Source organism: Furipterus horrens, unplaced genomic scaffold (genome assembly GCF_987537825.1).
Source record: "Furipterus horrens unplaced genomic scaffold, mFurHor1.1.pri manual_scaffold_5, whole genome shotgun sequence".
NCBI classification, from domain to species: Eukaryota; Metazoa; Chordata; class Mammalia; order Chiroptera; family Furipteridae; genus Furipterus; species Furipterus horrens.
In genome coordinates this window covers 133,194,216-133,216,954 of record NW_028327175.1, presented here as the reverse complement: position 1 = coordinate 133,216,954, position 22,739 = coordinate 133,194,216, and the positions used below count along the sequence as shown (strand labels likewise).

Sequence of the window (22,739 nt, the reverse complement as noted above, 5' to 3'; positions counted from 1 at the left end):
GTTTCTGGGGTTCCTCACTGGAAAGAGAACAGCCTAAGTCTCGGTTTAAAAATAAAATAATGGAAACTTTAAAGACTCCTGAAAGAAGTTTTGCACAAAATTACTGTCTTGAGTTTCCATTGAGCTTTTGAATTAGTACAAATTCAAGAGAAAGAAATTAATACTCATTTTAAAGTCACAGAAACAAACTGTTGTTCAGTTTGCTTGTTTTACACTGACATTTTTTAACCAATCTAATGGGTTACATTTATTTGTTTTAATTAAAAATGCATTTATTTATTTATATGGACAATAAATAATACTGATAAGAATAATATTCAATTTTAAGTCTGTTGAGCTTAGTTATCAGTTTCACATCTCTTTTCTATAACACATATTGAACGGTAGGGAAAGTCAGTTTAATGGACATTACTAATTAATTCACATATATGCCAAAGCTTGGGTAAACGGCAAGTTACAGATGAGAAGTAAGTGTGGATATGTGATGTACAGATGACGTTCAGAGTTCTTCAGAACAGAATTTAACACAGAAGATGTGTTTCCACTGATTTAAATTAACAACTTGCTTTCTGTGGATCTTTAAAGGAATTAATTCCAAATCTTCCACTTCCTGAAAGAGAATGGTATCTTTTAAATTTTCTCCAATTTTTTCTTTCTTTCTTTTCTTTCTTTCTTTCTTTCTTTCTTTCTTTCTTTCTTTCTTTCTTTCTTTCTCTTTCTTTTTCTTTCTTTCTTCTTTCTTTCTTTCTTTCTTTCTTCTTTCTTTTTTAGCAGTCTCAGTTGATGTTTGGTTTTTCAAGGTTTAATTGCTTTCAAGTCTTCTTTAGGTTCTTGATCTCAGAGTCTTGGTGTCTCCAGATATTAATGAAGACATAGTATTTTGTGGTGTGCTCTGTGGGGCAGGAGTGGTGCCAAATCATGGTTCTTGTCACTGTTTGCTTTCTGCTTTCCAGCTTTCTTATCCTCAAATTTCCTTTGAATTTTAAGGGCTGCTTTTGATAATGACTTATCATTTCCTGCTTGTGATTTCTTATTCTGGGGTGGTTTCTTCTCAGACAGCTTGAAATTGGTTACTGGTTTATTTCTTACAGCTGAGGAGAATCTATTAACCATTTCAAATTTAGGCCCCTCTTCAGGTATTTAACTTGGCACTGCTTAGTAAGTTATTGTTTTTTTCTGAAAATAGTCCATCCAAAAATGGTTGCTGAGATGGGGCTGGCATAATGCCAAAGCTTGTACTAATTATTAACATGCAACCTGGGAACATGAGTGGTAGTTAAAATGTGTGCCTCATCTGGGCACCAAATAAAACCTATAGGATCCGAGGCCACTAGTTTAGAAATATGTGTATTTTTTAACATTCCATAATTGCATTTGCATGGCAGATTTCTAAATTCAGCTAGCATTAATGTATGGCCATGAGGATTAAATAAACTGTATATAGAGCACTGGTTCCAAAGTTAAACACAGGATCACATTTCAAGTTGAAACTGTTGCATTGACAGGAATAAAACCATAAATAGCATGACTCAGTAGAACTAGATTCCAAATTCCATCATAAGTAGAGCTGTGTTTTGGTAATTAAATGGATTACATTACTTTCTCTATTTGTTGCTAGCTAATGCATCATTTATTCCCTCTAGAAGAAAGTTCCTGTCTGTCAAATCTCTTCCAGATATTACAACATAGCAGTAGATTTTTCATTCCATAGCATCATAACCCTATCAACCTTAGAGGAATGGTTGTTGCCTAAAGCTGCATGAGGTCTACTAAAGCTGGGGTACAGATAAAACCAAGCAAATGATAGTACACCCTGGAGCATAGAGAGTTCACTGTTGTCCAAGTGATAATATACAATAATTAATTTTTTGGAAATGCAAATTACTTGCAACTTTATTATAATTATCTTTAAAGAATTTAAAATTGCTAATATTTCAAGCACAAATTATTTCATTATCTGACCAGGAGAGATACCAATTTTGCATTTTTTTTCTGGGAAAGTTTGTATGTATGTCCCAGTGTTCACATCAGAGAGCAGCAGGTGGAGGCTCCCCACAACACATGTGTGAGGGAATCTGAGGCTTAAGGCTTCTCTATAGCCAGGATGTGGTGTTTTTTTTCTTTTTCTTTTTTTTTGTTGTTGTTCTTTGTTTATTTTTTCTTATGACTCAAGTCAAACTGCCTTTGGAGGTCAAATTAGTGTAGTAATCCTATATTAGTGACATTGATAATATTTATTATTTTTTTCCTTGCCTCATCAAACAAGGCCCCACACTTACTAAAGATATAGATTTTGCAATTTCCTCAAGATTCTTTTGGAAACACTGTGTTTTGTGTGAAATATGGTAGTTCATTCACTATAGATCAGCCTTTTGACTCTCAGATAGGTTCATACACTGACTGTGGGATCTTGGAAACACCACTACCCTGAAATATTCTCTTGGAAAACAATTACTTTTGTTTTTAATGCCCCTTAGTGTCATAAATCACTCTACTGCTGCTGAGCCTGTTATGTAACTTGGAGTTCAGTGTGTTCATTCTTTCCCCACTGCTGAAAACTAAGGGAAAATACATTAAGGAGTACAGACAATGCTCCTCCAGTTTCTCTTTGGCCATACTTATAAGCCCAGGATGAACATCTGAGCAGCAGGATCTCGGAGCCCCATCTGATGTTCTGTCACTGCTTTACTGATAAATGGCTTCAAAAAGTAGCACTGTCTTTAGTGGGAATAGGAGTTAAGAAGTTTAAGCTGTGTGCACCAGTGAACAACAACCCCTCTTCAGTAGAGCTCACACTGCCTCTCACACCGCCTCCATACTCACCCAGGAAGACGCTTGTCACCATAACTTACTTTCCAGATCCTGCAGGGCAGGAACTGATGTCCCTCCTTCCCCGACCCCCCAAGTTCAAGTCTTCCTTTGGCATTCTCATTTCAGAAATGACCACTAACATCCATTATTTGTTCAATGCAAAGACCTGAGATTTTTGACTTGATTCTTTTCTTTCACTCCCTTTTCAGAAAGAATCTAGAGAAAATCCAAATAAACCTTGTACTCCTCCACTTGTCTCCACTTTAACTGCCACCCTCTCTATAAGAGCACCACTTTCTCTCCACTTTTCGACAATAGACTCCAACCTGCTCTCTCTGCTTTCTCTCTTTTAATCATTCCAGCACAATAGCAGAATGACCTTGCCAACATGAACCTTATCCCACCTCTAGGTCGCTTAAAGCTCTAGGACACTGCCCAACATATTTACAGGAGATCCCATACACCTGTAACTCCCTTGCTTTCCATCTTCATGATAAGCATCACTTCCCTTTGCCCCTTATGCCCACCAGCCTCCCTTAAGTGCTGTGAACTCACAGTGGCCTTTCCCAACCCTGAGCTCCCCACATATACTTGAAATGCATCCTGGTTCTTTTGTGATTTCTTTCTTAACCTTCAGATTTTAGTGGAAATATCCTTTCCAGAATAGCTTCTCCCAGGTCATGTGTTCCCATTACCCTGTTACTTCCCTCTTGGACATAATCTTGCTTAGTTCTGCATTCATTTGTCAATTGGTTGTCTTTCTTAGCAAAATTTGGGCTCTGTGAGGGAAGGGAGCTTGATGGTCATCATAAACACTGATTCCCAGCCTGTATAGCAAAGAGCCTGGGACACAATAGGTTCTCAATATATATCTGTTAAATGAATTAACTTTAGTCCCTACACTAGACCTCCTTGCCCAATGTGCTCAGTAAATAGTTATTGAATGAAATATAGATGAATGCATTAATAAATGCATACTTCTGGGTCAAAAGGCAGTTACATTTTTAGATTTGAGAAAATTCCATACTGTTTTCCAGCAATTCCATTGCTAGTATTATACCTAAAGAATCCTGAAACACCAATTCAAAAGAACCTATGCACCCTTATGTTCTTAGCAGCACTATTTTCAATAGACAAGTGCTAGAAACAACCTAAGTGCCCATCAGTTGATAAGTGGACCCAAAAACTGTGGTACATTTACACAATGAAATACTATGCAGCAGAAAGAAAAAGGATGGAGAGAGAAGATGGCAGAAGAGTGAGGGGAGGCTACACTTTCTGGCTCCTGAGACTCATCTGTAGTTTGGACTAGTTGCAGACAGAACATCTCAGTTAGCAGCTGGACACTGGCAGGAGTTGAGCCTTGGCACTGCTGGATTAGAGAAAACCATCTGGGAACGACCTGTTTGGTAAGGATAGCAGAGGAAAGAGGGATGAGATGGGATTTCTGACTGAGTTGGCTCCCCAAGCTGCGACTGGAAGTACACAGACTTTTTAGCGACCACAGGCTTTCCCAGAGAGGAATCGGGAGAAGAGCAGATCTCTGCCCACTGGCAGAGCCAGGAGTGGGCCAGGCGGCATCTGGCACTGAAAGACAAGAAACAGTGTACTGCTGTGCATGTGAGAATGTGATTTACCTTTATATTTTTCTCTTGTGTACTGCAGAGAGGGGAGGAAAGGACATTCTTCAGGAGCGCAGGCGAAGTGCACTTGCCCACTCCCCAACCCTCCCCTTGGGTCGCACGGGTGCGCACAGGGAAGTGCCCTCATTCACTGGCCTAGGTGTGCAGGGCCACATGTCCAGTTGCCCCTCGGACACACCCCAACAGACATAAGATCAGTGCCCCAATGGGCACAGGGAGGGCTCGCTGCACCCTCAGAAGACCATGCGCAGACAACCCTGGCCAGCCCCAGTGGGCGCCAGGCCGGAGTGCAGACCACTCGGGCAGGCTCTCCTCGTGCCTGCCCAGGCGGGTGCGGGAATGGTGGGCAGCTGAGGTGCAGTAACAGCGGATGGCGATGACTCACAGACACTCACTTCCACCATGCACAAGTGTCCGGGGCCCTGCCCCAAGGGAGGAGAGACCAACTCCCAGGGTGCAGCTCAACAGGCCTGAGGTTAGTGTGTAGGCCAGCTTGCGTGTGCACATGCACACCCAGCTGGCTCCAACAGGTGCCAAACGAACGCACCAGCCATCGCAGGCGCACACTGCTGCTGCAAGTATCAGAAACCTATGGCCCACCTCATTAGACCAGCTGTGGATCAAGAAAAAGAGGATGACACACAAAGGGTGAACTGAGTAAAAACTTTCCTTTTGTATTTTTTAAAATTTTTATTTCTAGTTTAGTTTTTTTATTTGTATTTTATTTTAATTTTTTTAAATTTCTTATTTTTAATTTTAATTGTAACTTTTAAAATTTTTTTAAAAACTATCTCTTTAATTTCTTTCATACAATCTCTCCTTCTCATCCTTCCTCTTTAATTTTTATTTGTTTGTCTGTCTAGTTTAGCCTCCCTTTCACACTAAATAAATAGAATATAACTACTATATGAATCTAGTACTATACAATTTCACTTTCTTCTATATTCTGCATTCTTCCCTCTTTTCCTTTTATTATTATTAACATATAATGTAAATATTACCTCCTACCTTGCAGAGTTTTGACACTACTTTCTACCATTATTAATCTATCATCCTCTTTCTCAAAAATCATATTTTTCCTCTTAAAAAATAACTCTTATCTATTCTTCCTATAGTATAAAAGCCCCAATCTCTCTACATTTTTATTAATACTTGCTCATTGGCTGACGATAGCAGGATAGAGGGTGGGGGATATTTTTGAGGGTGTGGGTCTCCTGCCTGGGCTGTGTGTTTATGTCTTTGACAGCATCTCCACAAAAGAACTCAAGACAAAGTGGACAGAGTGACTCTCAATCAACTAGCCAGAGGGAAGATCCCACTAAAGAGCATCTGAAATATAAACAGACAGCATAAACAAATGACATAAAGAGTATCCCAAGAACATCAGGCTCAGGAGATCAAAGAGACTGCACCACTGAAACCCCCAGATCTCCTATAAAGAATCTCATACCACAAAGGTGGGAAGGCAAAGCAGACACACCAAAAAAACAAAAACAAACAAGAAGAATACAACATAGTAAGAGGCAGAAACAACCTCTCGATGAAAAGAAAAAGGAATCCCCAGAAAGAGAGGTAGATGGAATACACATAGCCCAAATGTCAGACATGAAATTCAAAACAATGGTGGTGAAAAGCTCAATATACTTGACAACCTCAAAAACAACTACGACAGCCTCCAAGGAAGTTACCAAGAGTTCCAAGAAAATTACAGGGAACTTACGGAGAACTACACCAGCATAAAAAAAGACATACAAAATATTAACAAGAACCAGGAAGAAATGAAGAATACAATCCCTGAACTGAAAAACACAGTAGAATCAATCAAAAGCAGACTAAAATAAGCAGAGGATTGGATCAGTGAGTTACAGAACAATGTAGAAAAAAATTCCAAGACAATACAACACAATGAAAAAGGATTGAAAAAATATGAACAAGATGTAAGGGAATTACAGGAAAGCATGAGAAGAAATAATATCAAGATCATCAAAATGAGAGAGGGAGAAGAAAAGGAGCATGGAATAGAAAAGCTGATAGGAGAAGTATTGACAGAAAATTTTAGCAACCTGATGAGAGAAAAAGTTATGCAAGTTCAAGAAGCACAAAGTCCCAATGCAGAGGAACCCCAAAAGACCCACTCCAATGCACATCATGATTAAAATGGCAACATTCAAAGACAAAGAGAGAATCCTAAAAGCAGCAAGAGAGAAACAACTAATAATATACAAGGGAGCTCCAATAAGGCTATCAGCAGATTTCTCAGCAGAAACACTACAAGCCAGAAGGGAATGGTCAAAAATATTCCAAGCAATGAAAAACAAAGGCCTACAACCAAGAATACTCTACCCAGAAAGGCTCTCACTCAAAATGGAAGGTGAAATAAGGAGTTTCCCAGACCAAAGAAGACTAAAAGAATACATCTCCACCAAACCAGTATTGCAAGAGATGCTAAACGGAATGTTTTAAGAAAAAGAAGAAAAAAAAGAGGAGAGGAACAGAGGTACAAAGGGAAATGAATAAATACATCTCATTAATAACCTTAAATGTAAATGGATTAAATGCTCCAATTAAAAGACATAGTGTAATGGAATGGATAAGAAAACAGGACCCACATATTTGCTGTCTACAAGAAACACACCTCAAAACAAAAGTTTTACACAGACTGAAAGTAAAGGGATATAAGAAAGTATTCCAAGCAAATGGACATGAAAAATAAGCTGGGGTAGTAGTACTCGTATCAGACAAAACAAATTTAAAAACAAGGGCAATAAAAAGAGACAAAGAAGGACATTTCATAATACTTAACGGAACAATCTACAAAAAGATACAACACTGATAAACATATATGCACTCAACATAGGAGCAGCCAAATACATAAAGAAAATGCTAGAAGACCACAAGAAGAATATCAACAGCAACACACTCATATTGGGGACTTTAACACTCCATTATCAACAATAGATAGATCTTTGAAGCAAAGAAACACCAAGGATACACAGGCATTGAACAACACACTAAACCACATGGACTTAACTGATATATATAGAACTTTTCACCCCAAAGAAGCAAAATATACATTCTTTTCAAAGGCACATGGGACATTTTCAAAGATAGACCACATGATAGGACACAAAACAAGCTCAACAAATTCAAGAAAATCGAAATTATATCAAGCATCTTTTCAGACCACAATGCCTTGAAACTAAAAATCAACCTCAGAGAAAAAAATCAAAGACATCGAAAACATGGAGAATGAATAACATGCTATTAAATAATGAATGGGTTAATAATGACATCAAAGAAGAAAACAAAAAATTTCTGGAAACTAATGATAATGAACACACAACAGCCCAAAACCTATGGGACACAGCAAAAGCAGTCCTAAGAGGAAAGTTCATAGCAATACAGGCCTACCTAAAAAGGATAGAAGAATCTCAAATAAAAAATCTAAACCTACAGCTAAAAGAACTAGAACAACAACAACGAACAAAGCCCAGGGCAAGGAGAAGGAAGGAAATCATCAAGATCAGAACAAAATTAATTGACATAGTGACTAAAGAGACAATTCAAAACATCAACAAAAATAGGAGCTGGTTTTTTGAAAAAAATAAACAAAATTGACAAGCCAGTCTAATCAAGAAAAAAAGAGAGAAGACCCAAATAAACAAAATCAGAAAGGAAAGATGAGAAATCACGACTGATACCACAGAAATACAAATGATAGTAAGAATTTACTACAAACAATTGTATGGCAAGAAATTTGACAACCTAGAAGATACAGACAAATTTCTAGAAACATATAACCTTCCAAACCTAATCAAGAAGAAGTAGAAAGTCTCAACAGACCAAAAACAAAGAAGGAAATTAAAACAGTAATCAAAAATCTCCCTGCACACAAAAGCCCAGAACTGGATGGCTTCACAGAAAATTTTAGAAAACATTTAGCGAAGAACTAACTCCTACCCTCCTCAAACTATTTTCAAAAATCCAAGAGGAGGGAAAAATCCCAAACTCTTTCTATGAAGCCAGTATTACCCTAATTCCGAAACCAGGTCAAGACACAACAAAGAAAGAAAACTACAGGCCAATATCACTGATGAACATAGATGCTAAAATCCTCAATAAAATATTGGCAAACAGGATCCAGCAATACATCAAAAAGATCATATACCACAATCAAGTGGGCTTCATTGCAGGGATGCAAGGATGGTTTAATATTCGCAAATCAATAAATGTAATATATCACCTAAACAGACTGAAAGACAAAAATCACATGAGCATATCAACAGATGCAGAGAAAGCATTTGATAAAGTACAACACCCATTTATGATGAAAACACTCAGCAAAATGGGAATAGAGGGAGCATACCTGAACATAATTAAGTCTATATATGAGAAACTGGGAGCCAACATCATACTCAACAGACAAAAACTGAAAACATTCCCCTTGAAATCAGGAACAAGACAAGGATGTCCACTCTCTCCACTCCTATTCAACATAGTGTTGGAAGTCCTAGCCACAGCAATCAGACAAAACAAAGAAATAAAAGGCATCCAAATTGGGAAAGAAGAAACAAAACTATCATTATAAGCAGATGACATGATAGTATACACAGAAAACCCTATAAACTCCACTAAAAAACTACACAATATAATAAGCGAAGTTGGCAAAATAACAGGGTACAAAATAAATATACAGAAATCTAAGGCATTTCTGTATACCAACAATAAAATATCAGAGACAGAAACAAAAAAGAAAATACCATTTACTATAACAAGAAGAAAAATAAAGTACCTAGGAGTAAACTTAACCAAAGAGATAAAAGACCTATACTCTGAAAATTATGTAACATTGAAGGAATGAAATTAAGGAAGATACAAATAAATGGAAGCAAATCCCATGTTCTTGGATGGGGAGAGTCAACATCATCAAAATGGCCATACTACCCAAAGCAACTGACAGATTCAATGCAATCCCTATTAAAATACCAATGACATATTTCACACACCTAGAACAAATACTCCAAAAATTTATATGGAACCAAAAAAGACCCTGAATAGCCAAAGCAATCTTGAAACAGAAGAACACAGCAGGAGGAATCACAATACCAGATATCAAACAATACTACAAAGCAACTGTGATCAAAACAGTCTGCTACTGGCATAAGAACAGACATATAGATCAATGGAACGGAATAGAGAGTCCAGAAATAAACCCAGGCCTCTATGGTCAACTAATATTTCATAAAGGGGGAAGGAACATAAAATGGAGTGAGAAGAGTCTCTTCAACAAATGGTGCTGGGAGAACTCGACAGGGACGTGCAAAAAAATGAAACTAGACCACCAACTTACACCACACAGGAGAATAAACTCAAGATGGATCAAAGACTTAAATGTAAGCCTTGACACCATAAAAGTCCTAGAGGAAAACATAGGCAGGAAAATTTCAGATATTCCACATAACAATATTTTCACAGGTACATCTCCTAAGGCAAGGGAAATAAAGGAAAAAATAAATAAATGGAACTACATCAAACTAAAGAGTTTCTGCTCAGCAAAAGAAAACATCAGCAGGATGAAAAGGAAACCAACCATATGGGAAAACATATTTGCCAATGGTATGTCAAACATGGGACTGATCTCCAAAATATATAAAGAGCTTATATGACACAGCATCAAGAAAACAAATAACCCAATTAAAAAATGGGCAAAGGAACTGAACAAACATTTCTCCAAAGAGGATATACGGAATGTCCATAGACACATGAAAAAAAGCTCAACATCACTAGCCATCAGAGAGATGCAAATAAAAACTACAATGAGATACCACTTTACACCTGTCAGAATGGCCATCATCAACAAATCAACAAACAAGTGCCGGCGAGGATGCGGAGAAACGGGAACCCTACTGCACTGTTGGTGGGAATGCAGACTGGTGCAGCCACTATGGAAAACAGTATGGAATTACCTCAAAAAACTAAAAATGGAACTGCCTTTTGAACCAGCGATTCCACTGCTAGGATTATACCCGAAAAATCCTAAAACCCTAATTCAAACGAATTTATGAACCCCAATGTTCATAGCAGCCCTGTTTACAATAGCTAAGTGCTGGAAACAGCCTAAGTGCCCATCTGTAGATGAGTGGTTCAAAAAACTGTGGTACATTTACACAATGGAATACTATGTAGCAGAAAGAAAGAAGGATCTCCTGCCATTTGCGACAACATGGATGGAACTAGAGAGAATTATGCTTAGTGAAATAAGCCAGGCAAAGAAAGAAAAATACCATATAATATCACCTAATACAGGAAACTAAAGAACAACGTGAACAAATGAACTAAATAGGACAAAGAGCAGAATAGCAGTCAATAATGGGGAAGGGGGAGGGAGAGAAGGGGCATAAGTAAGGGAAGGGTTTAGTCAAGGAATGTGTATAAATGACTCATGGACATGGACAATGGGGAGGGATATGATTGTGGGAGAAGGGGTGGGCTGGGTGGCGGGGAACATTGGGGAAAAAATGGAACAACTGTAATTGAAAAACCAAAAAAAAACCAAAAACAGTAGATCAATGACTCTCTTTATATCTTCATGTTCTTCATGAAAACAAACTGAATGGCTAATTGGGACTGCACCAAATAAATTGCCATTGTGGAGAAGGAGACACTTCAATCTCTGCCTTGAGCTATTGATTAACAGTCACCATTCAGTTGCATTCTAGATTAGAATTTCAAATTCCTCCATTAAACCATGTATGTTATAGCAATAAACAAAGCCACCGTCACTTTGAAAGTACTGCAGAAATGCACTTTCTCTTGATCGGAAGTAGGATGCCTTTGCTTCTTTTTCAAACAAGTTTTTCTCATGCATTGTTGATGCTAGGCATTCTGAAGCCTTTTTGGATAGTCCTAAATCTCATGCCAAATCATTCAACTCATGCTGATCAAATCCCTTACAAACTGAGTCATCTTTAATTTCAAAATCTTCATCGTTGCTGTCACTTAGTTCTTCACCATACTCCTGTTTTTCAAAAGAGGGTAGTTCAATGAAAACTGGCACTGGGATTTCAGCTGAATGAGGCACTGGGAATTTAGCTGATGGTAGACTAGGATACTCCATTTTACAATGATTTTTATTGTTATAGCCTGACAGTTTTATTATACAAAAGGAACAGTCACTTGAATGATCTCTGGGCTCTTGCCAAACCATAGGTATACCAAATGGCAATTTATCACGTGTTCCCTTCATCCACATCCATAAACTCTCGAAACACTGCTTGCACACCTTGTAAGGGGCCCAAGACTTATCTTGGTTTCCAAGTTTTACTTTAAAATATGCAAAATAGGCTTGCCTGACAAATGTGCTGGTGTTTGTCCTTTGACTGGGAAAGGTGAAACTGCCACAGGTAAAACAAATAAGGGTTATTTAGGCACTTACAATGAGAAATAGCAGAGGCAGACATGATCTGAAGAAAACAAAATAAGTATGTATGTAAATAAAAAAGTAAATTCTGCTAACTCCTTGTATACAGACAAGTACTCAGACTACACTTTGGAATACAATTCACTATACAGAGTGGCACACAACCTCTCTCCATACTGTCTCATGTGTAATTGAATAGCCTAAAGAAGTATGAACCTGTCGCTGGTCTCCAAGGTCATACCTAACCCCTTCCAACTAAGGGAGGTTTGCTCTCAGCCAACAGGATCCCTTGATCCAAGCTCAATGCAGCCTACCTAGAGTGGTCTCATTAAGATAAGCTGTAGAGAAAAACTTGACGTGATAGAAGAAAATTAACTGACGTTTTGAAATCAGCGTGTCTTTTTAAGTCTAAAAAAGCTGAAAAATCAAACTCAACAGGAATTACGTTAAAAATTATTCTCCAGTGTAATTGAAGGAAGAAAAAGTCATCAAAGATGGGGAAAATTTTTTTCTCATTTAATCATCTCCCTCCCTTACTTCTGTATACAGGTGATGAAAAAGTTCTGGTGCCTCACACTTTGTAGATGCTCTCTAGTCCCCTCCATCTCCTTCCCTATAGTTCTGGGAGACACAGGGTTTGATTCATGCATTTCTGGACTATTGTGTGGTATCTGTCCTTTCCTGTCTATCTAGAGCCTGCATATCTCTCCTGATGTTTGTGATCTGTCTCTTGTTGAATAGCTGTAATCAGTTGCTCATGACTTGTACTCATACTGCCTCATCCCATGTTGTTGGAGCACAACCCTGAACCATGAAATGCCTATTTCTACTGTCTTTTCCCTAGGATGAGTTCCATCTCAGGAAGTTCCACAGTCCTGCATACAGACGGTCTTCAACAGTCCTCCTCTGTAATCCTCCAGATGTGCAAGGCTGAATTATGGAATGGACACAGCACAGGCTCAAACTGAGTTCCTTCTCCATGACTTTTTATTCTACAAATGGAAGTGATGGAAAATGAACAAATCCTTACTTTAATGGAAATGCAAATGGAAAAATGGCAAATCCTTATAAAAGCTACTATATTATAGGTACATATACCTTCAATCTTAGTATCTCAGTAAATATGCATTTTTCATAGTGTTTGTCTGAGCTGTAGTTCTATAAGATATTCACAAAACAACTATTCCTGGGAAAGTAATTATATCTGTTACTTGGATATTTGGGAGACACACGAGTGTATTCTGAGCTCAAAAAACTCTGCAGTAAAAAAGTCTCCTTAACCTGACTTAATCTAGTTTGTTCCAAAAGTAAGCAATGCTTTTATCACTGAACACCTTGAGGACACATTTCTGAAACAGTTTTGTATATTCATGATAACCCTGAAGAAAACACTTAGGTTTTGAGATGTAAAGTTTCCTCTTCCAGGAGCCAATATATACATTATGGTGTGGAAAATAGCCCACATCCTCCATCTCTGAACTTGATTCTTTTGCCAAATCCATATTATCAATTTAGTCTGAAAATTATCTACTCCCTTAATATACTAATTTCCATCAGTAACAATTTATTTGAGCAGTGACTCTTAGAAGGCTGGAGGAGCACTTTGAAAAGTCCTCACAGCTTTAATTGCTTCATAGCCACTTTATTATTATTACTTGTTATACTATTATATTTAGCATATGTATTAATTATACTACTAATCAATAGCTGTGATTTTTTGCTCTGAGAGTGATGTGTGCTTATTGAAGAGAAGTTAGGGAAAAGCTAGAAAAGAATAAAGAAAAAAATTACTTCAACATAAATATAACTCAGTTATTAACATGAGTTGTTAAGTGTGTATACATATGTACATACATACACATGTGTGCATGCTCTCAGGATAATGTACTCTGGATTTATTTGTTGTGACTTCCCTGTTTTGCTTACCATTGTATGTTGTGAAGATGTTCATATCATTCAACAATGAGAGCATACTTTTAATGGTTGCGTGATGCTTTTTCTTCTGAACATACAATATTTCACTTACCATTTATGGTAGAGTCGTAACACAGGTTCTGTACATCATTTCTTGTCCCTCAGTGCTTGGGAAATCTGTGGTTTCATATCCCCTTTGCAGTTTGATTGGGATAAACAGTTTAAGTTAGGGATAGTAGGATGTGGGCAGAAGTAATAGAGAATGCCACTTCAGTGCCTGGCACACCACTTACCTTTCCCCATATCAGTGATGGGCAGGTGGAAGCAGCAGAGATGTGGGAGTTAATGCTTAGGATAGTGTTGCCTAGAGATGCCCTACTTACATCAGACTTTGAGTGAGAAATAAACCTTTGTTGTGTTTGGCCACTAAAATGTCAACATTTACTTGTTACTGCTGCATAGCTTAGCATATACTATAATATAATACATACATCACCACGTTTGTTGTATAGCTGGCATTGTTTTAAATTTCTTAATTTAAAGATAAAGCTTCAGTGAGCATATTAAAGCATATATCTTTGTTTATACTTCTGAGTACCATCCTTGAATATTTTCTGACTTTTGGAAAATATGAAATATGCACCAATATATTCCCTCACCCCCACCCCCCCCACACAAAGAAGTATATGAGAGTAACCATTAAAACTTGGCCTTATCAAAATTGTTATTATTTTTAAAAACTTTAACTTTGTAGAATATGAATGGCATCTCTCTGCTTTAATATGCTCGTTTTTTGATTTCTCATAAGTTTGAAGATATTCTTTTCTAAGGCCTGTCTTGGAAAGAAGGTGGGTGCTACTGAATGGCTGAAAGTGCTGGTCAGGAGCATCTATTCACCTCTCTGGCATCTTGTCTCTATGAGTTGGAATATCTTGAATTGAACTCTACCAATGAAAAGAGATGTCTTTGGCTCTGCCTTACAATTAATTGCCTTGTCACTAGCCTGGATTAGTATCGCTGTGTTTAGATAGAAATGAAGATGCACATTTTCCCCATTTCATGTTTCTTTAAAAGAAAGAAAACCTCTCCTGGTTTTCTGGGAAGAAGCTTTTAGCAATTCAGGAAAGGCTTAATGGGTTCCCACTGAAATACAATAAACTCATGGATGACTGGGTGAGGTGGACAGATGCACACATGTCCATAATGTGTGAATCATTGTGAATCATAACAGACCCCACAATGTACTTTCAGAGAGTCAACCAAGGGGTGTGGGAGCACAGGGAATAAGGGTCTGCTTCTGCTTGGCAGCTGGAGCATTCAAGGTGGAACTGGAAAGTGATGTTAAAGGTGTCATCTGGGCTTGATCTCTGGTTCAGGTCCCAGGCTAGGCCTCGTCTCAATGACAATTTCCATAGCAGCCCCTCAAATGGAGTATATGAGCCAGGTTTTCCTGTGCTGAAGGGTGATCAAATCAGACAAATTGTAAATCTACAGCTGTTGTTTTGTCAGCATGTATATTTTTATAGAAAGGAGCAAATCTCTGCTGAGCTGGCCAGATAATCATCTCTGCTTTTCTTTACTTGTTCCCAACTGTGAAAGAATGCCCTCAGTGAGGACCTGGTTTTAATCACATGTGATTAACATAGAAGCTTTTGAAGGCAAAAGTGCTTTCTGTAAATTGGCAGGGTCCCAAGGCATTAACATTTTAGCCTTTTCCCCAGTATGTGAAATGTCTAGAGCAGAACCAAGGTGTCAAGCCCATGGAGACAATGCACTGTACAGGAAGTTATTTTAATGCCTGACTTATTCCTCAAAGACATTTATTATTATTATTATTATTATTATTATTATATTTTATTCTTGAAATATTTCAAACCATGAAAAGTTAGAGACTTCTGAGTCCAAGGAATGTTTAGTATTAAAAAGTTAGATACCCAGAGACAATTTGGGAATGGTCCCAGAAATGATTAAGATGCTGGAAATATCTAGCCTAGAAAAGAAAAGCAACTTCACTGGGAACAATGAAGAAAGTCACCTTCTGCCCTCAAGAAAACTTAGAGTTAAAACACAAATACTGTTGCCCTGCCCAGAGATTTTATTTAGAGCTACATGGTTTGGTTGGGAATGTATGCAGGCAGGATGTGATGTCGAATCCTGCAGGTTTCTAAAGCTAGGGCCAATATGCATCCTTTGACCTAGTATAAGTATTGAGCACTTTATAGACAATGTGGATAACTGGTACCTGACTTCAGGGGGTGGGTCTCTGAGGAGCACATGAGGAATGAGAATGAATGCCAAATGCTTTTGATGTTTTGCTTTCAGAAGCCCTAATTGGAATATGAGCTTCAACTGCAAAGGACTTGAGTAAATACCAAATGAAATAAGTACATGAGGCCTGGACATGGCTGAGAAAGTCATGGTGTGTATATTCTTTCCCTTCCTCCTCAAGAGCAGGCAGCACAAGGCCTGTGTTTACTGAGCTAGCTTCTAACTCCTCTCTCAACTCGGAGGACAGGGTTCCCCTTATAAAATGCAGCCACTGCTAAGAACTTACCTTTGGCTTGTCTTTCTCAGAGCTCCCAAGCCCCTAATGATCCTCATGTGGATTAATGTTGCTGGGTCCAGGGGATTTTGTAGCATCAAAGCTACTCAGAATTGTCCAGAAGAGCCAGTGACAGCTTTGAGTTTCATGAACAGAGAGTTGCTCTTTAAAACAGAACACATCAGAGGCTATTTCACCAGGTAAGAAGTAGAAGAAAATGTTCAGGTGGGAGACCATGAACCACACTGAGAACCTAAACATGTCAGTGTTTTATAGTGCATAGTCTTCTCAGGGATATTTGGTCACAAAGGAGAGCTGAGGGGAAAAGAGGGGGACCCACCTGGGTGCATGTCTCCTTGGATGTGGGTCTGAAAACTACGATTTTTTCTCTGTAGTCTGTGACCTTTACACAAACAATGCTTTTTAGTCAGTCATATTTATCTTCCTAGATTCTGAAAATCAAAGCCACCCAGATTGAGGCAAATTGAGCCCCAGTTTCAAATATATGATTCAGCTGCTCTATAGGCTGTTTTCTGTGTTTGCTGGAAAAATTCAGCCAGCAAATATCCAGACTGAAATTTAGAGGGCAGGACCACATGTTCTACTAGGTTATGAACTATGACAATCAAAGATTCAGACCCACAGCTGACCCATAGATATGTAGAGATTGTGATACACTGGGCATTCATCTTCCTTGACCCATGCACCTGGGAGCAGCTGCCAGTGCAGGAGCCTGGGCTTATGCTATTGTTTTCTTCTGCCTGCCTCTGGCCTCTTTGTACCTGCCCTGACCCCAGATCTGTGGGCTGCTGGCTTATCTTCTCAGATAGTGTGTGTTTGTGCTCCCTATTGTAACATTTAACAATTTATTTAATGTTCTTTTCCATAGTAAGATAATATGACTACACAATAAAAATGTTTTGAAAAATAGACACAAGATGAAGTAATCACTGCAAATCTCAGCACCATATATAAACACTATTATCAATTCTTCCAGTAATTTTTCTTGTCATGATTGTTTTCACATCACACAATTATTTTTGTGTGCTTGATTTTACTTAATATTAGTTTTCCATGTGACTCTACAGTTATGTTGTATAATATTCCATATAAGTATGGGTCATTATTTACTCAGCTTCTTCATTATGTAATAAGAAATACTGCTTTAATGAACAGCATCATGAGTACTTGAATTTTATATTTAGTTTAAATATTAAAACCAGTATGGACCTTTGTATTTACTTTAATGTATATTGACAAATTTTGTTGTGAAAAGATTGTGTCAATACAGTACTCTCAGAAAATATGAGTATACCAGACTCATAGCCAACTTTGGGTTTGCTTATGAATTAATTAATCCATTAAGCTAATTTAACTGGAAAAAGTGGTCATCTGATGTTGGTAGCATTTGAAAGCCCCTTTCAATATGACATTTTGAAGGTCTGATACAGAATCAGATGACAGACCATTAACCTCGTCATTACTGTGCAGAGCTGCCCCTTGGATGGGGCGCTAACAGCAATCCCTCCAATGCCCCATCTCTCTGCTTTTCCAGATGTTGGTCCACATTACCATCTATCTCCGTACATCTGTCATTCTTCACTAAGGATTGAATGCTGTCATTTAGCATAAAAAAGACCACACATGCCAAATAAGCACGCTAATCAAACAAAGGGAAAATAAAGAAAGGAGGGTCAGGAGTCTTTAAGGCTGTAGACCTCCAGGGACGGCCATAAAGTAGAGGTGGCGCTAGGTCCCCAAGTGGCCAAGGAGAAGAGAAAACCACACCTATTTATAGGAACTCCAGTGTCCATGGGGCAAAGCCATGCCATGTGCTCAGGGGAAGCAGGATGACACCGGGCACTGCTCAGGAGACTGTCCCATGGTACCAGTGATGAGGCTGCCATGGCCTGTGATGAGTCACATCATCAGCACACATAGACCTCTCTGGGGGGCAGTTTCCTGTAAGGCCCCACTGTGTGCACTGATGGCCTAGCCCAATGCTCAGGTCACTAAACCAGTACTTCTCAGGGTCTTCTGCAGAGGACATACAGTGAGGTGGGAGCTTTTAGTTGATTTAGCTTAGTCCAGGAATTAATCTTTTGGGGTATCTGGAGACATGGATGGACAAGAGTCTCTAAATTCTCCATAGGAGGTGAAAAGAAATGGAGAAAAGAATACAGGTGAAAGGGTTAGCCTACATCAGTGATTTTCAAGGTGTGGTTCTTGTACCAGCCACATCAGGATTACTGTGAACTTGTTACAAATGCAGATTATCAGTCCCACCTCAGACCTGCTGAGTCCAAAACTCTGCAGGGAGGCCCAGCACTCTGGGTTATGGAGGAAGGATCAATGAAGTTGAAACTTTGTGAGTTGGTGTAAGGAGCACAGTGGAGCTGAAAGAACAATGAACATAGAGACCTTCCATCCACGTTTCCTTCCAGCTCTAATAGTAATTTGTGGTATAACCTTGAGTAAGTTGGATTCACTTGGCTCATATGAAAAATGAGTCTATTAACCCCTGCTTTTCTACTCTATCACGTTGTTATGCAAAATGAGAAAAGGTTTGGTGATAACAGAATGTTATCTAAATGTAATTTATGTTTAAAGTAGGTGTTTAAAAATACTTAAAATCAAAGTGATAAAAATAAAACTGTATTTCTTTTAAAAGAAAAAATGTACTAGTAGACAATAAATATTTATCAAAAGAATGAGTGGATGAAGTGAATCAATAAATCAATACAGGTTTGAGAAACTGGATTCCATTTCATAGCATGGAGATTCCCTTCCCTGTTGCAGGTAGGTGACAGTTATGTCTGGTGAGGCAGCAAGCAAAGCAGATGATATGGTGAGGAGTGTGCCTTGAAGAAATGCTATTCCATTCATGGAGAGACAGATGAATAGTTTTTGCAGGAAGAGGAAATGTTGTTTTCAATCTTGGAAATGTTGACTTGAGAGTCCCTGGGTCATATAGGAGCAGGGATCAAAGAGATGGAGCTCAGAGAAGGGGCCTGGCTAGACACACACATCTGAGCATCATCTAATTGTGGGTGGTAAGTGACACTGTAGGGTTGAATAACATCAATCATATCAAGAAGAGAAAACAGAAGGAACTCCCCCTTGAGCAGTGCCCACATTGACTGTGGGCAGAGGAGACTGAGACTGTACAAAAGGAAAAAGAGTGAAGAGATGGGGAGGCAGAAGGCCAAGGTCATATAGCAGTCTTTGAGAGCAAGCCTGGTGTTGATGTCACTTTCTCTAAGGAGCCTGCCCTGACTGGCTAAGATATCATGGTGTTCAGCCAGCCTACCTAAAAAGGCCCAGCATGGCTCCTTGTACCTGAGACATGAAGCAGGACATTTGCTCAGATGTCAGGGAGCTACTCTGTTGTTGTGTAGGATATGGCTTTAGAAGGGGAGTGAATTCCAAGGATCTGAAGGGTTCAGGCATGGTTCAGCATTACAAGGAATTACCTTGTCTGCGAGAAGCCAGAAAACCAGTACTGATATTTAAAATGCCTTCTAGTGAAAATGGAAGGTAAAGCCCATGGTCACAATAAATACATGATGACAACAGTATGTACAAAAATGTGAGGTCCTGGCATAGGTAATTTTATTTAATCACTGTCAATTATCCTTTGAGATAAGAAAATGTCTTCATGTTAAACAAAAATTGGACCATAGGACTGGGAAATTGTTTAAGGTCTCACCAACACAATGCAGCACAGACATGATTGGGAGGCAAGCTTCTCTGATTCCTAAACCTGTGCTCTTATGTAACATGCAATGCTGGAGAATTTAGGGCCCAGTGATAGGCATAGAACCACACCCAGGAGTACCAGTTGCCAGGATCAAATAGTGAGAGCTTTCTCTAAGCAACAAGCAGCTCCGTAAAATACACAAAGTGTGGATCCAGAGAAATGTGTGTGTGCAGGCATCTGTGTGTCATATGTGTATCTTCACAAATCTGTCTGTCCCTGTGTTCATGTTTCTCTGTGTGTGTTTGCCTTGGGGTGTCAGGTAGGAAGGAAGAATTAAGGTCCTACACCTTAAGTCATGATAAGGCTGTGTGATAAGTGAATGGCAGCCAGTTGAGAAGTATGGGGTCAGATGCAGAGCCTGGGAACTCAAGACTGAAGCTAAGGGCAAAGGAGAACTTTGGAGCCTCCCTTCCATGAGAGACCAACATGAGGTGGGTGACTCCTCAGAACGGCATGGGCAGTATTGAATATCTGAAAATCTGAGGCTGTGACCACATAAAGGATGTCAAAAAATCTTTTCTTTTTTTTTTTTTAAGTGATAATTTCATATAATTACTTCAAGGAAAGTATAGGCTGTTGTCAGAAAATAAGAGGGCCATTTTGATTGACAACACACAAAAAGCAGAACTCCTCACCTCCTGTAATGTTTCTCCTTCTTTGTCAAGAGACATTAGACTGGAAGGGCTAGATGAATATTAAGTTGAAGTTCAAGCTGGTGGAACTTTGTAAAAGGGCTCAGTGTTTTCCTATGTGAATGCTTATTTCTGGGCCCAGGAGGACTTGGGGAATTTAGAGTCTCCTGAGTCACCCCTTCCCTGCTCCTCGGACATGGAGGAGGCCCAGAGTGTTACCTGAACCAGAGAAAGCACCATGTTCTTTGTCATCCTGTATCAAAGCACCACCTATGCATATTTCACATTGAGTCACCCTTGCACTGCAAACATGGAGACCTTTTCCAAAGCATTACATAATCAGGAATTACTGCAAAAGTACTGGTTTTCTCTAAACATCTTTCACTGTGAAAAGAATCAGGTGCCCAAGGCTATTTACCTTATATAATTAAGTAGTTCTAGAAGTCTTCTAGTTTCACTAGTTTGTGTTTTCTTGATGTATTAAAAACCCAATAAGCCTTACCTGTATTCTCTCCCTGCAGCCTTATGGATTCTCATCAACTTACTGGAAAGGCAATTCTCCCATTGCGCTCACCTTACAGTAGGCGGTGGATACCCTCACCACAGCTCTGACTTCCTTCCTGCTGGATTTCTGCTTATTCACTCACTGATACAATCACAGATATCCTGGAGTTAGAGTCACTGTGCTGTGGTATGCCATCAACTATTTCATGCTTGAAAACCCTAAAGTAAAGGGTGCAATGATTTTCAAATTGAGGAACCTGAGTCTCAGCTTTGTTCTTACTAACTTCTCAACTAAGGTATCACTTAACTTCTCTGGGTCATCGTCGTCGTCGGCAGCCGTCCGTCTCGAGAGACGATGGTGTAGCTTCTTAAGAGTCTATCTGCACCGCCGAGAATGGTTGTGCAGTCCGACTCGGGAGTGACACGGTATCTGTCTCCTCCCGTGTTGAATCGACATCTTGCGATGATGCTGGAGTGTCCTCTCCAGTGAAGCTGAAGCTACAGAGCCTGGGCAGGGTGATATGGAGGGTCTGCTGTTGCCCATGCAGCAGACCCCCCCTCTCTTCGCAGCTGAAGGATCCAAGGGAAAGACGGAGTCAATACAGCTTGGCTTCAGGTGCGCCGCAGGAGTTGCCGGTGTTGACTACAACGTCAAACCGCCTTAGGGACTCCAGCTCCGGATTTTCTGTCGGGGTTTACTCCCTTAGCCTTTCCCCTGAAGAGGTATGCCGCAAGGCAGCGGAGGTTTTTTGGAGTCAGAGTTTTCCTTCTCTGAACTTCTCTGGGTAATGGTATGGGAAAAAGATTTTCCAGGGCTATTAGTAAGAATAATAAGTAAAACTTAAGAGAATTCATAGTTTTTGGTTATCAAATAAGTCATGGGGATGCAACATACAGCATGGTGACTATATTAGTAATACTGTATTACATATTTGGATGTAGTTGAGAATAGACCTTAAAAGTTCTCATTACAAGAAAAAAAATGTAACTATGTTTGGTGATGGATGCTAACTAGACATATTGTGATGATCATTTCACAATACATACATATATCGTATCATTATGTTATACACTGAAACTGATGTAATGTTATATGTTAATTGTAACTCAATAAATACAAAAAGAGAGAATTTATGGGGGAATTTGCAGACTAAACCTCTGTACAAATTGAGATATTTAAGCTACTATTGTATCATTTTTTAGAATAAAAAATAAGATTTTGGGGAGGGAGACATGCCTATTAGGAGCCACAGAAAGTTAAGGTGGGAAAATCACAAGCTCCTCTCAGGAGCCAAGTTGAAGTTGTGCATTAAGTCTTAACAAGATAGTGCAGGATAATGAGAAAGTATCATGTCTTTGTTTCCTGCTGGACTTAAATCCACTTGATGAGGCAAGATGATTATTCTCTTATGATTAGAACAAAAAGGAAATACCATTTGTTTGTGAAAACAAACTTGTGAAAGGAAATATGAGGGAAGGATACCTGGGATAAGCAGGTTATTAACATTGGTCT

General features: G+C 39.0%; 1 pseudogene; it reads right to left on the bottom strand.

Moving 5' to 3' along the window:
* Positions 1-499: 499 nt before the first annotated feature.
* The window catches only part of LOC150009856 (eukaryotic translation initiation factor 2A-like), a 63,265-nt pseudogene continuing 41,025 nt past the window's right edge, over positions 500-22,739 (bottom strand).